The 13,575-nt window shown below is 37.3% G+C and overlaps 1 pseudogene; it reads right to left on the reverse strand.

Annotated features, from left to right (window-relative positions):
• Positions 1-333: 333 nt before the first annotated feature.
• LOC129775613 (FAS-associated factor 2-like) lies at positions 334-1,576 on the reverse strand (annotated as a pseudogene).
• Positions 1,577-13,575: the final 11,999 nt, after the last annotated feature.

Genomic DNA, 13,575 nt, shown 5'->3' on the forward strand with positions numbered 1-13,575 from the left:
GAGAGAATAGAAAGTAGAGAGCAAACAGTAGTGAGTAGAGAAAATAGAGACTAAAGAGCAGAGAGTAAACAGTAGAGAGTTCATTCGCCTCTATATACTTTATTATTGACAACTTTGTAAATTTTGGAACTTTGCTAAGGGTTTTCCATAAAAAAAAAGCTTCTCTGTAAAAGGGAAAAAAGCATCACTCTCGGCAAACAAAAATTGCTGCCTTTCCTCTGCAAGTATGTCTTCTTCAAACCTTATGTTTATCCAATCCAGTCTCAAAATCCATTCTTTTAAATCTTAATTGTTTTGCTCACACTCAACATATCGTTATTTGCATCTTTTACTCTATGCGTTCAGATCGGCTACGAGCAGCACTTCGCGGTTTTTCAAACCTGCCTCAACTAATTTGGGCAACGGATCTTCTGTTGGAGCACACTGTAATACCCGCTTCGGAAAGTTAGTGGTAATTTCGAACGAGTCCGGTGCCTCCGGATGGCAGAAAATAAAATTATGTACATCTTAAAAACCTGTGGGGTGTGGGACGCAAGGAATCTCCGTTCTAACCGCAAACCACTCGGTAGTTTGAAGACTATGCTGATCGTGCCGGGTGCTCCCGGCTTTGGCTCGGAAGGCACTTGAGAAGCTAATTCCGTTTTGAGCATCTCGATGTTTTGCAACCTCTGCATCTCAGCTAGCTTATCGGCCTCGATTGCCTGTTGAGCCGCCAAAGCTTTTTCGAGTTCCTTCGGTTTCCGACGTTGTTTCTCCTGGACCGCGCGTAGCGACATTTGGTATGCATCATCCTGCTGTTGGCGCAGTGTTTGTGTGAGATCTCTTTCCAATCGATCCTGGCGGGCTTGGTTGTGCCAAACTTCATTGTCATTGACAACGGTTTCCATGCGTCGTATCAGTTCTTCGTCGGTCTCCATGCGTCGTATCACAGGCCCAGTACAGCATCCGCCTATTGACGTATTCGATGACCTGAGCGTTAGAAAGCGTGTCTCGGCAAAACGTGTTCGCCTCCGTGCTTGACTCGAAATGCAGATATACTAAGAGAAGTTTGAACTCACGCTTGGCGTCGTTCAACGCTTGATTTTTCGTTGTAAGTCTGAGTGAATTTCAGCACATCGCCCAAAGGGTCGGTTTCAACTGTAATGATTGAAGTCATTATTCAGAAATGATCCGTTAAACGCCGCTCATGTGTACTCACTTCTTTCTTTGTCCTTGAAAATGTTCAGAAATGCGGCCACGATCGAGGATAGTGTGCTGTAACAGAAATTGAACACGTAGTTGCCCACAAAACCAATCATTCCACCCACACCGGACGGTACGGGGGCTCCCGGTCCGCGCTGGGCTTCGAAAACATGCTGCAGGAAGCGATCGTTCACGACCTGTGGCGCACGGGTTTCAGAAGCGTACGCAGATGGACGCCCTCCTGTATATTCAAATGCTCCTGGAAAGCTACCTCCAGATCCCACTGATGACGAATCAGAATGTCCCGGCATACATTAATATCCTCCAGACCGGTTATGTGCTGGAATTTTAATACTTTTTCCGTCTGTTCATTCGATAGGCCATCACTGTCCATGATTAGAAGGCTACTTCAGCTGTCAGGTAAGCCTCTGTGTTTCACTGTGTCTCACCAGATTGAGTGCAGCTGGTGAAAGAGAACAATTTGAATTCGTCATGGTTAATACTGTCAGCATAGTAATGTTGGTACATAATTCACTATCCACATCCAAGAATCACGAGCTTATTTCAAATCACATTCACAATGAAGTGACATAACATTTTCAGTTGACCGGTAAAGAATCGAAGCAATTTTATTAATGCTGACTGCTAGTGTAGGTAAATCATTGTAAATCATTCTATACCTTCATGTTCAACGTAATCCTACATGAAGCACTTTGATCGGTGTTTTTCGCTGAAGAACCACATAATTTCTGGGAGAAAGGGATTTTCAAGCTGTGTGAAAAATAATGTTTCATGAAACAGAAAAACAACAACACAAGAAATGATGTCAGAATGAAAAAAATGTGCAAAAGTAGGCTGGAAATCATATTTTGAGTTTTTATTTTCAATCAAAGCAAACATTTTGTTTATACGTTGCCTTTTCTCACTGATGATTATAACTACATGAGAGAAGCAGTTATAATCACCGGAAGCATCCAAAATGAAGCGAGGACTAGTTGCATCGAGGATTCCCACAGGACCGAGGATAGCTAAAAGCTCTTATGCCCGCCAGAAGACTGGAGATGGAGCAAAAAAAGGTCTTAAATCGGAGAATAGACATCGGGAATGGTTCTCGAACTACAGCGACTCGAACGAAGAAAGGATTGAGGATGAATCTCCACCACAGTTAATTCCCAACGACGCCCAGGTATGGTTTTGGAACTACAGTGATATGAACGAAGGATGGATAGAGGACGAAACACCGCCAATGCTTGTTCCCAGTGACACAAATCTTGTCTATGACGACGAAGAAGTGTGTGATTGGGAACCAAACAACATGTCCGAAATTGAAGATGCCATTTTTAGGAGGATAAAGACCGAAAGAGAGCTCTGGAAATTGAAGGCAATGAACGATAAGCTTCAACAGGAGAATCGGCGGCTAAAGGCAATGAGAGGAGTGAGCCTCATTAATCGTTGTTGCTTCAGGTTCCTCCTGTTTGTGGTAGGCGAGGTGGCGGAATCAGTATTTCATTAATTCTAAATTAATCATATAAACTAAATTATGAAGTGGTGATCGTGTGTTATTGTGTTGTGTTGAGTTGTTTTATTGTGCGTGTTTGTTATATTTGATTTTCTTGTTGCGAGTTGTTCTATTGTTATTGCGTTCTATGTTATTGTTGCGTTTCGTTTTTATTACCATTTCGTATTGCAGGATCTACTTTGACTTTAATATGAGTTTAGTTGATTTTTGGTTGCCTTGTTTTGCTTTGTTGTTGATTGTCTTGTTTTCATGTTCGTATTTATTGACTTTTTAGTAATTAGAAATTGATTATGGATTTTTGGTTGGGTTTTTCGTTGTTTATTTTCTGTTGCGGATTTTAATATTATATTTATATATTTATATATTATATTATATATTGTCATTATACATTTGAGATACTGATCATATATTTTTTATTCCGATTTTTCGATAATGATTTTATTAATGTTTTTTTTCTTGCATGAAATGTTCTGAGCTGCTGGTCAAAAAAGTTCAAGGCTTCAAGTCAAGTAACCACAGAGGATATATAATGTAAGTATTTATTTACGACTGAAACAAATTTGCAAACAAATTTGAAGTAACATTATTCTTCTTTGTCACTTATAGACTCTAGGCGAATATCCTGGCGAATCCTGAGAAGCGTAGGATCAAGCGTAAAAAAATTGGTATGTGATTTAAGTATTTATTTCATATATATGATTTGCAAATTTATAAAAGGATTATTCCTTATACACAGATGGAAGACCACACCGAGGGATGGACTTGGACTTAAGCAAAGATAAACATTCACCCCCATTAGGAATTTTCCTGTTTGAATTGTTGATTAAAAGAAATTTGGCCGAATTTAAATAAAGTATTTTAAAATGTATTCTATGCTGTTTCAATAGCTGCTGAAGAAACCAAATCTGACTGATTCCAACTAAAGTATTTCAAAATATTCTATGCTGTCTTATTACAAAAAATTGCACCTGTCGCTCATAATTTCGGTTTAATTGTTCTTCATTGTCTTCGGTTGCGTTGTTCTCTCGTCGCTAATTTGTATAAATTAATGAGGAGTGTGTTGAGAGTAATGTGTAGAGAATAAGGTATAGAAAATAGAGTGAGTAGAGAAAGTAGACAGTAAAGAGCAGAGAGTAAACATTAGAGAGCGTAAAGAGAGTAGAATGAAGAGAAAAGAGTACAAAAAAAAGAGAGAAAAAAGGATAGAGAGTAAAGATTAGAGAGAGTCAGAGCAAAGAATTGAGAGTACAGAATAAGATCAAAAGAATATAAAGAAAAAAGGGTCGAGAGCAAACAGTAGTTAGTAGAGAGAATAGAAAGTAGAGAGCAAACAGTAGTGAGTAGAGAAAATAGAGACTAAAGAGCAGAGAGTAAACAGTAGAGCGCGTAAAGAGTGTAGAGTGAAGAGAAAAGAGTACAAAGAGTAGAAAGCAAATAGCAGACAGTAGAGAGAAAAAAGGATAGAGAGTAAAGATTAGAGAGAGTGAGAGTAAAGAATTGAGAGTACAGAGTAAGATGAAAAGAATGTAAAGAAAAGAGGGTCGAGAGCAAACAGTAGTGATTAGAGAAAATAGAGACTAAAGAGCAGAGAGTAAACAGTAGAGAGCGTAAAGAGTGTAGAGTGAAGAGAAAAGAGTACAAAGAGTAGAAAGCAAATAGCAGACAGTAGAGAGAAAAAAAGATAGAAAGTAAAGATTAGAGAGAGTGAGAGCAAAGAATTGAGAGTACAGAGTAAGATGAAAAGAATGTAAAGAAAAGAGGGTCGAGAGCAAACAGTAGTTAGTAGAGAGAATAGAAAGTAGAGAGCAAACAGTAGTGAGTAGAGAAAATAGAGACTAAAGAGCAGAGAGTAAACAGTAGAGCGCGTAAAGAGTGTAGAGTGAAGAGAAAAGAGTACAAAGAGTAGAAAGCAAATAGCAGACAGTAGAGAGAAAAAAGGATAGAGAGTAAAGATTAGAGAGAGTGAGAGTAAAGAATTGAGAGTACAGAGTAAGATGAAAAGAATGTAAAGAAAAGAGGGTCGAGAGCAAACAGTAGTGAGTAGAGAAAATAGAGACTAAAGAGCAGAGAGTAAACAGTAGAGAGCGTAAAGAGTGTAGAGTGAAGAGAAAATAGTACAAAAAGTAGAAAGCAAATAGCAGACAGTAGAGAGAAAAAAGGATAGAGAGTAAAGATTAGAGAAAGTGAGAGCAAAGAATTGAGAGTACAGAGTAAGATCAAAAGAATATAAAGAAAAAAGGGTCGAGAGCAAACAGTAGTTAGTAGAGAGAATAGAAAGTAGAGAGCAAACAGTAGTGAGTAGAGAAAATAGAGACTAAAGAGCAGAGAGTAAACAGTAGAGAGAAAAGAGAATGAAGAGTAAAGATTAGAGAGAGTGAGAGCAAAGAATTGAGAGTACAGAGTAAGATGAAAAGAATGTAAAGAAAAGAGGGTCGAGAGCAAACAGTAGTTAGTAGAGAGAATAGAAAGTAGAGAGCAAACAGTAGTAAGTAGAGAAAATAGAGACTAAAGAGCAGAGAGTAAACAGTAGAGAGAAAAGAGAATGAAGAGTAAAGATTAGAGAGAGTGAGAGCAAAGAATTGAGAGTACAGAGTAAGATGAAAAGAATGTAAAGAAAAGAGGGTCGAGAGCAAACAGTAGTTAGTAGAGAGAATAGAAAGTAGAGAGCAAACAGTAGTGAGTAGAGAAAATAGAGACTAAAGAGCAGAGAGTAAACAGTAGAGAGCGTAAAGAGTGTAGAGTGAAGAGAAAAGAGTACAAAGAGTAGAAAGCAAATAGCAGACAGTAGAGAGAGAAAAAAGGAAAGAGAGTAAAGATTAGAGAGAGTGAGAGTAAAGAATTGAGAGTACAGAGTAAGATGAAAAGAATGTAAAGAAAAGAGGGTCGAGAGCAAACAGTAGTTAGTAGAGAGAATAGAAAGTAGAGAGCAAACAGTAGTGAGTAGAGAAAATAGAGACTAAAGAGCAGAGAATAAACAGTAGAGAGCGTAAAGAGTGTAGAGTGAAGAGAAAAGAGTACAAAGAGTAGAAAGCAAATAGCAGACAGTAGAGAGAGAAAAAAGGAAAGAGAGTAAAGATTAGAGAGAGTGAGAGTAAAGAATTGAGAGTACAGAGTAAGATGAAAAGAATGTAAAGAAAAGAGGGTCGAGAGCAAACAGTAGTTTGTAGAGAGAATAGAAAGTAGAGAGCAAACAGTAGTGAGTAGAGAAAATAGAGACTAAAGAGCAGAGAGTAAACAGTAGAGAGCGTAAAGAGTGTAGAGTGAAGAGAAAAGAGTACAAAGAGTAGAAAGTAAATAGCAGACAGTAGAGAGAAAAGAGAATAAAAAGTAAAGATTAGAGAGAGTGAGAGCAAAGAATTGAGAGTACAGAGTAAGATGAAAAGAATGTAAAGAAAAGAGGGTCGAGAGCAAACAGTAGTTAGTAGAGAGAATAGAAAGTAGATAGCAAACAGTTGTGAGTAGAGAAAATAGAGACTAATGAGCAGAGAGTAAACAGTAGAGAGCATAAAGAGTGTAGAGTGAAGAGAAAAGAGTACAAAGAGTAGAAAGCAAATAGCAGACAGTAGAGAGAAAAGAGAATAAAGAGTAAAGATTAGAGAGAGTGAGAGCAAAGAATTGAGAGTACATAGTAAGATCAAAAGAATATAAAGAAAAAAGGGTTGAGAGCAAACAGTAGTTAGTAGAGAGAATAGAAAGTAGAGAGCAAACAGTAGTGAGTAGAGAAAATAGAGACTAAAGAGCAGAGAGTAAACAGTAGAGAGCGTAAAGAGTGTAGAATGAAGAGAAAAGAGTACAAAGAGTAGAAAGCAAATAGCAGACAGTAGAGAGAAAAAAGGATAGAGAGTAAAGATTAGAGAGAGTGAGAGCAAAGAATTGAGAGTACAGAGTAAGATCAAAAGAATATAAAGAAAAAAGGGTCGAGAGCAAACAGTAGTTAGTAGAGAGAATAGAAAGTAGATAGCAAACAGTAGTGAGTAGAGAAAATAGAGACTAAAGAGCAGAGACTAAACAGTAGAGAGCGTAAAGAGTGTAGAGTGAAGAGAAAAGAGTACAAAGAGTAGAAAGCAAATAGCAGACAGTAGAGAGAAAAAAGGATAGAGAGTAAAGATTAGAGAGAGTGAGAGTAAAGAATTGAGAGTACAGAGTAAGATGAAAAGAATGTAAAGAAAAGAGGGTCGAGAGCAAACAGTAGTGAGTAGAGAAAATAGAGACTAAAGAGCAGAGAGTAAACAGTAGAGAGCATAAAGAGTGTAGAGTGAAGAGAAACGAGTACAAAGAGTAGAAAGCAAATAGCAGACAGCAGAGAGAAAAAAGGATAGAGAGTAAAGATTAGAGAGAGTGAGAGCAAAGAATTGAGAGTACAGAGTAAGATCAAAAGAATATAAGGAAAAAAGGGTCGAGAGCAAACAGTAGTTAGTAGAGAGAATAGAAAGTAGAGAGCAAACAGTAGTGAGTAGAGAAAATAGAGACTAAAGAGCAGAGAGTAAACAGTAGAGCGCGTAAAGAGTGTAGAGTGAAGAGAAAAGAGTACAAAGAGTAGAAAGCAAATAGCAGACAGTAGAGAGAAAAAAGGATAGAGAGTAAAGATTAGAGAGAGTGAGAGTAAAGAATTGAGAGTACAGAGTAAGATAAAAAAAATGTAAAGAAAAGAGGGTCGAGAGCAAACAGTAGTTAGTAGAGAGAATAGAAAGTAGAGAGCAAACAGTAGTGAGTAGAGAAAATAGAGACTAAAGAGCAGAGAGTAAACAGTAGAGAGCGTAAAGAGTGTAGAGTGAAAAGAAAAGAGTACAAAGAGAAGAAAGCAAATAGCAGACAGTGGAGAGAAAAAAGGATAGAGAGTAAAGATTAGAGAGAGTGAGAGCAAAGAATTTAGAGTACAGAGTAAGATCAAAAGAATATAAAGAAAAAAGGGTCGAGAGCAAACAGTAGTTAGTAGAGAGAATAGAAAGTAGAGAGCAAACAGTAGTGAGTAGAGAAAATAGAGACTAAAGAGCAGAGAGTAAACAGTAGAGAGCGTAAGGAGTGAAGAGTGAAGAGAAAAGAGTACAAAGAGTAGAAAGCAAATAGCAGACAGTAGAGAGAAAAATGGATAGAGAGTAAAGATTAGAGAGAGTGAGAGCAAAGAATTGAGAGTACAGAGTAAGATCAAAAGAATATAAAGAAAAAAGGGTCGAGAGCAAACAGTAGTTAGTAGAGAGAATAGAAAGTAGAGAGCAAACAGTAGTGAGTAGAGAAAATAGAGACTAAAGAGCAGAGAGTAAACAGTAGAGAGCGTAAGGAGTGAAGAGTGAAGAGAAAAGAGTACAAAAAGTAGAAAGCAAATAGCAGACAGTAGAGAGAAAAATGGATAGAGAGTAAAGATTAGAGAGAGTGAGAGCAAAGAATTGAGAGTGCAGAGTAAGATGAAAAGAATGTAAAGAAAAGAGGGTCGAGAGCAAACAGTAGTTAGTAGAGAGAATAGAAAGTAGATACCAAACAGTAGTGAGTAGAGAAAATAGAGACTAAAGAGCAGAGAGTAAACAGTAGAGAGCGTAAAGAGTGTAGAGTGAAGAGAAAAGAGTACAAAGAGTAGAAAGCAAATAGCAGACAGTAGAGAGAAAAATGGATAGAGAGTAAAGATTAGAGAGAGTGAGAGCAAAGAATTGAGAGTACAGAGTAAGATCAAAAGAATATAAAGAAAAAAGGGTCGAGAGCAAACAGTAGTTAGTAGAGAGAATAGAAAGTAGAGAGCAAACAGTAGTGAGTAGAGAAAATAGAGACTAAAGAGCAGCGAGTAAACAGTAGAGCGTGTAAAGAATGTAGAGTGAAGAGAAAAGAGTACAAAGAGTAGAAAGCAAATAGCAGACAGTAGAGAGAAAAAAGGATAGAGAGTAAAGATTAGAGAGAGTGAGAGCAAAGAATTGAGAGTACAGAGTAAGATCAAAAGAATATAAAGAAAAAAGGGTCGAGAGCAAACAGTAGTTAGTAGAGAGAATAGAAAGTAGAGAACAAACAGTAGTGAGTAGAGAAAATAGAGACTAAAGAGCAGAGAGTAAACAGTAGAGAGCGTAAAGAGTGTAGAGTGGAGAGAAAAGAGTACAAAGAGTAGAAAGCAAATAGCAGACAGTAGAGAGAAAAAAGGATAGAGAGTAAAGATTAGAGAGAGTGAGAGTAAAGAATTGAGAGTACATAGTAAGATGAAAAGAATGTAAAGAAAAGAGGGTCGAGAGCAAACAGTAGTTAGTAGAGAGAATAGAAAGTAGAGAGCAAACAGTAGTGAGTAGAGAAAATAGAGACTAAAGAGCAGAGAGTAAACAGTAGAGAGCGTAAAGAGTGTAGAGTGAAGAGAAAAGAGTACAAAGAGTAGAAAGCAAATAGCAGACAGTAGAGAGAAAAAAGGATAGAGAGTAAAGATTAGAGAGAGTGAGAGCAAAGAATTGAGAGTACAGAGTAAGATGAAAAGAATGCAAAGAAAAGAGGGTCGAGAGCAAACAGTAGTTAGTAGAGAGAATAGAAAGTAGAGAGCAAACAGTAGTGAGTAGAGAAAATAGAGACTAAAGAGCAGAGAGTAAACAGTAGAGAGCGTAAAGAGTGTAGAGTGAAGAGAAAAGAGTACAAAGAGTAGAAAGCAAATAGCAGACAGTAGAGAGAGAAAAAAGGATAGAGAGTAAAGATTAGAGAGAGTGAGAGCAAAGAATTGAGAGTACAGAGTAAGATCAAAAGAATATAAAGAAAAAAGGGTCGAGAGCAAACAGTAGTTAGTAGAGAGAATAGAAAGTAGAGAGCAAACAGTAGTGAGTAGAGAAAATAGAGACTAAAGAGCAGAGAGTAAACAGTAGAGAGCGTAAAGAGTGTAGAGTGAAGAGAAAAGAGTACAAAGAGTAGAAAGCAAATAGCAGACAGTAGAGAGAAAAAAGGATAGAGAGTAAAGATTAGAGAGAGTGAGAGCAAAGAATTGAGAGTACAGAGTAAGATCAAAACAATATAAAGAAAAAAGGGTCGAGAGCAAACAGTAGTTAGAAGAGAGAATAGAAAGTAGAGAGCAAACAGTAGTGAGTAGAGAAAATAGAGACTAAAGAGCAGAGAGTAAACAGTAGAGCGCTTACGCGCTTTACAGAGTGTAGAGTGAAGAGAAAAGAGTACAAAGAGTAGAAAGCAAATAGCAGACAGTAGAGAGAAAAAAGGATAGAGAGTAAAGATTAGAGAGAGTGAGAGCAAAGAATTGAGAGTACAGAGTAAGATCAAAAGAATATAAAGAAAAAAGGGTCGAGAGCAAACAGTAGTTAGTAGAGAGAATAGAAAGTAGAGAGCAAACAGTAGTGAGTAGAGAAAATAGAGACTAAAGAGCAGATAGAAAGTAAAGAGCAAACAGTAGTGAGTAGAGAAAATAGAGACTAAAGAGCAGAGAGTAAACAGTAGAGAGCGTAAAGAGTGTAGAGTGAAGAGAAAAGAGTACAAAGAGTAGAAAGCAAATAGCAGACAGTAGAGAGAAAAAAGGATAGAGAGTAAAGATGAGAGAGAGTGAGAGCAAAGAATTGAGAGTACAGAGTAAGATCAAAAGAATATAAAGAAAAAAAGGTCGAGAGCAAACAGTAGTTAGTAGAGAGAATAGAAAGTAGAGAGCAAACAGTAGTGAGTAGAGAAAATAGAGACTAAAGAGCAGAGAGTAAACAGTAGAGCGCTTACGCGCTTTACAGAGTGTAGAGTGAAGAGAAAAGAGTACAAAGAGTAGAAAGCAAATAGCAGACAGTAGAGAGAAAAAAGGATAGAGAGTAAAGATTGGAAAAAGTGAGAGCAAAGAATTGAGAGTACAGAGTAAGATCAAAAGAATATAAAGAAAAAAGGGTCGAGAGCAAACAGTAGTTAGTAGAGAGAATAGAAAGTAGAGAGCAAACAGTAGTGAGTAGAGAAAATAGAGACTAAAGAGCAGAGAGTAAACAGTAGAGAGCGTAAAGAGTGTAGAGTGAAGAGAAAAGAGTACAAAGAGTAGAAAGCAAATAGCAGACAGTAGAGAAAAAAAAGGATAGAGAGTAAAGATTAGAGAGAGTGAGAGTAAAGAATTGAGAGTACATAGTAAGATGAAAAGAATGTAAAGAAAAGAGGGTCGAGAGCAAACAGTAGTTAGTAGAGAGAATAGAAAGTAGAGAGCAAACAGTAGTGAGTAGAGAAAATAGAGACTAAAGAGCAGAGAGTAAACAGTAGAGAGCATGAAGAATGTAGAATGAAGAGAAAAGAGTACAAAGAGTAGAAAGCAAATAGCAGACAGTAGAGAGAAAAGAGAATAAAGAGTAAAGATTTGAGAGAGTGAGAGCAAAGAATAGAGAGTACAGAGTAAGATGAAAAGAATGTAAAGAAAAGAGGGTCGAGAGCAAACAGTAGTTAGTAGAGAGAATAGAAAGTAGAGAGCAAACAGTAGTGAGTAGAGAAAATAGAGACTAAAGAGCAGAGAGTAAACAGTAGAGAGCATGAAGAATGTAGAGTGAAGAGAAAAGAGTACAAAGAGTAGAAAGCAAATAGCAGACAGTAGAGAGAAAAGAGAATAAAGAGTAAAAATTAGAGAGAGTGAGAGTAAAGAATTGAGAGTACAGAGAAAGATGAAAAGAATGTAAAGAAAAGAGGGTCGAGAGCAAACAGTAGTTAGTAGAGAGAATAGAAAGTAGTGAGCAAACAGTAGTGAGTAGAGAAAATAGAGACTAAAGAGCAGAGAGTAAACAGTAGAGAGCGTAAAGAGTGTAGAGTGAAGAGAAAAGAGTACAAAGAGTAGAAAGCAAATAGCAGACAGTAGAGAGAAAAGAGAATAAAGAGTAAAGATTAGAGAGAGTGAGAGCAAAGAATTGAGAGTACAGAGTAAGATGAAAAGAATGTAAAGAAAAGAGGGTCGAGAGCAAACAGTAGTTAGTAGAGAGAATAGAAAGTAGAGAGCAAACAGTAGTGAGTAGAGAAAATAGAGTCTAAAGAACAGAGAGTAAACAATAGAGAGCATAAAGAGTGTAGAGTGAAGAGAAAAGAGTACAAAGAGTAGAAAGCAAATAGCAGACAGTAGAGAGTAAAGATTAGAGAGAGTGAGAGCAAAGAATTGAGAGTACAGAGTAAGATGAAAAGAATGTAAAGAAAAGAGCAAACAGTAGTGAGTAGAGAAAATAGAGACTAAAGAGCAGAGAGTAAACAGTAGAGCGCGTAAAGAGTGTAGAGTGAAGAGAAAAGAGTACAAAGAGTAGAAAGCAAATAGCAGACAGTAGAGAGAAAAAAGGATAGAGAGTAGAGATTAGAGAGAGTGAGAGCAAAGAATTGAGAGTACAGAGTAAGATCAAAAGAATATAAAGAAAAAAGGGTCGAGAACAAACAGTAGTTAGTAGAGAGAATAGAAAGTAGAGAGCAAACAGTAGTGAGTAGAGAAAATAGAGACTAAAGAGCAGAGAGTAAACAGTAGAGCGCGTAAAGAGTGTAGAGTGAAGAGAAAAGAGTACAAAGAGTAGAAAGCAAATAGCAGACAGTAGAGAGAGAAAAGGATAGAGAGTAAAGATTAGAGAGAGTGAGAGTAAAGAATTGAGAGTACAGAGTTAGATGAAAAGAATGTAAAGAAAAGAGCAAACAGTAGTGAGTAGAGAAAATAGAGACTAAAGAGCAGAGAGTAAACAGTAGAGCGCGTAAAGAGTGTAGAGTGAAGAGAAAAGAGTACAAAGAGTAGAAAGCAAATAGCAGACAGTAGAGAGAAAAAAGGATAGAGAGTAAAGATTAGAGAGAGTGAGAGCAAAGAATTGAGAGTACAGAGTAAGATGAAAAGAATGTAAAGAAAAGAGGGTCGAGAGCAAACAGTAGTTAGTAGAGAGAATAGAAAGTAGAGAGCAAACAGTAGTGAGTAGAAAAAATAGAGACTAAAGAGCAGAGAGTAAACAGTAGAGAGCGTAAAGAGTGTAGAGTGAAGAGAAACGAGTACAAAGAGTAGAAAGCAAATAGCAGACAGCAGAGAGAAAAAAGGATAGAGAGTAAAGATTAGAGAGAGTGAGAGTAAAGAATTGAGAGTACAGAGTAAGATAAAAAGAATATAAAGAAAAGAGGGTCGAGAGCAAACAGTAGATAGTAGAGAGAATAGAAAGTAGAGAGCAAATAGTAGTGAGTAGAGAAAATAGAGACTAAAGAGTAAAGAGTAAAACGTAAAAAGTAAAATGAAAAGTGTAGGGTCTAAAGAGAGTACAAAATAGAGAGTGAGAGCCCTCGCGGACCACAGACATTTTATTGGTCGATAGTTTGGTCGTTTCCTTAATCATTATGGAGATTTGTATATGGGTACATTATACGGATTCAGTATTTTTTTGTAAAATTTGAGCTTCAAACCAAGGCAACCCGGCTGTTTAGTTGGCTTGGTTGGGCTAACAGTCCAACCCGACCAAACTATAGACCGTTACAAATTCTGCAATCTGCGAGAGCTCTAAAGCGTAGAGTATAAACAGTAGAGATTAGATAAACTAGAGGGTGAAAAGAGATAATGAAGAGTACAGAAAGTGTAGAGCAAGAGAGTAAAGTGTATAGAGAAGAGAGAGTGAAGATTTGATAGTAGAGAGTAGAGAAAGTAACGTAGGAAAACGAGTGAAGCATAAACCGGGCTAACTGCGGTTGGATGGTTCTGGCTAAGCACACTATGGAAATTGAAAAACACAAGTTTTTGGAGTCCAAAATTTCTCTTATATTTCACTAATTACGCATCACTTGGTAAACCACTTTGTCGTTGGTAGTTAGAAAAAAACTGGGATGATGAACCACGTTGTGCGCTGTTTTTATGTTTGTCGGATGTTGGTGGGGTGATTGTCCTGTAGGCTCCGCTCGGCTCGCTCGGATGCTGTTCGTTTGTAATGTTGTAACTCCATTCATCTCGCTCTCGCGCGTTGCGGGGTGAT

Source organism: Toxorhynchites rutilus, chromosome 3 (assembly GCF_029784135.1).
Source record: "Toxorhynchites rutilus septentrionalis strain SRP chromosome 3, ASM2978413v1, whole genome shotgun sequence".
NCBI lineage: Eukaryota > Metazoa > Arthropoda > Insecta > Diptera > Culicidae > Toxorhynchites > Toxorhynchites rutilus.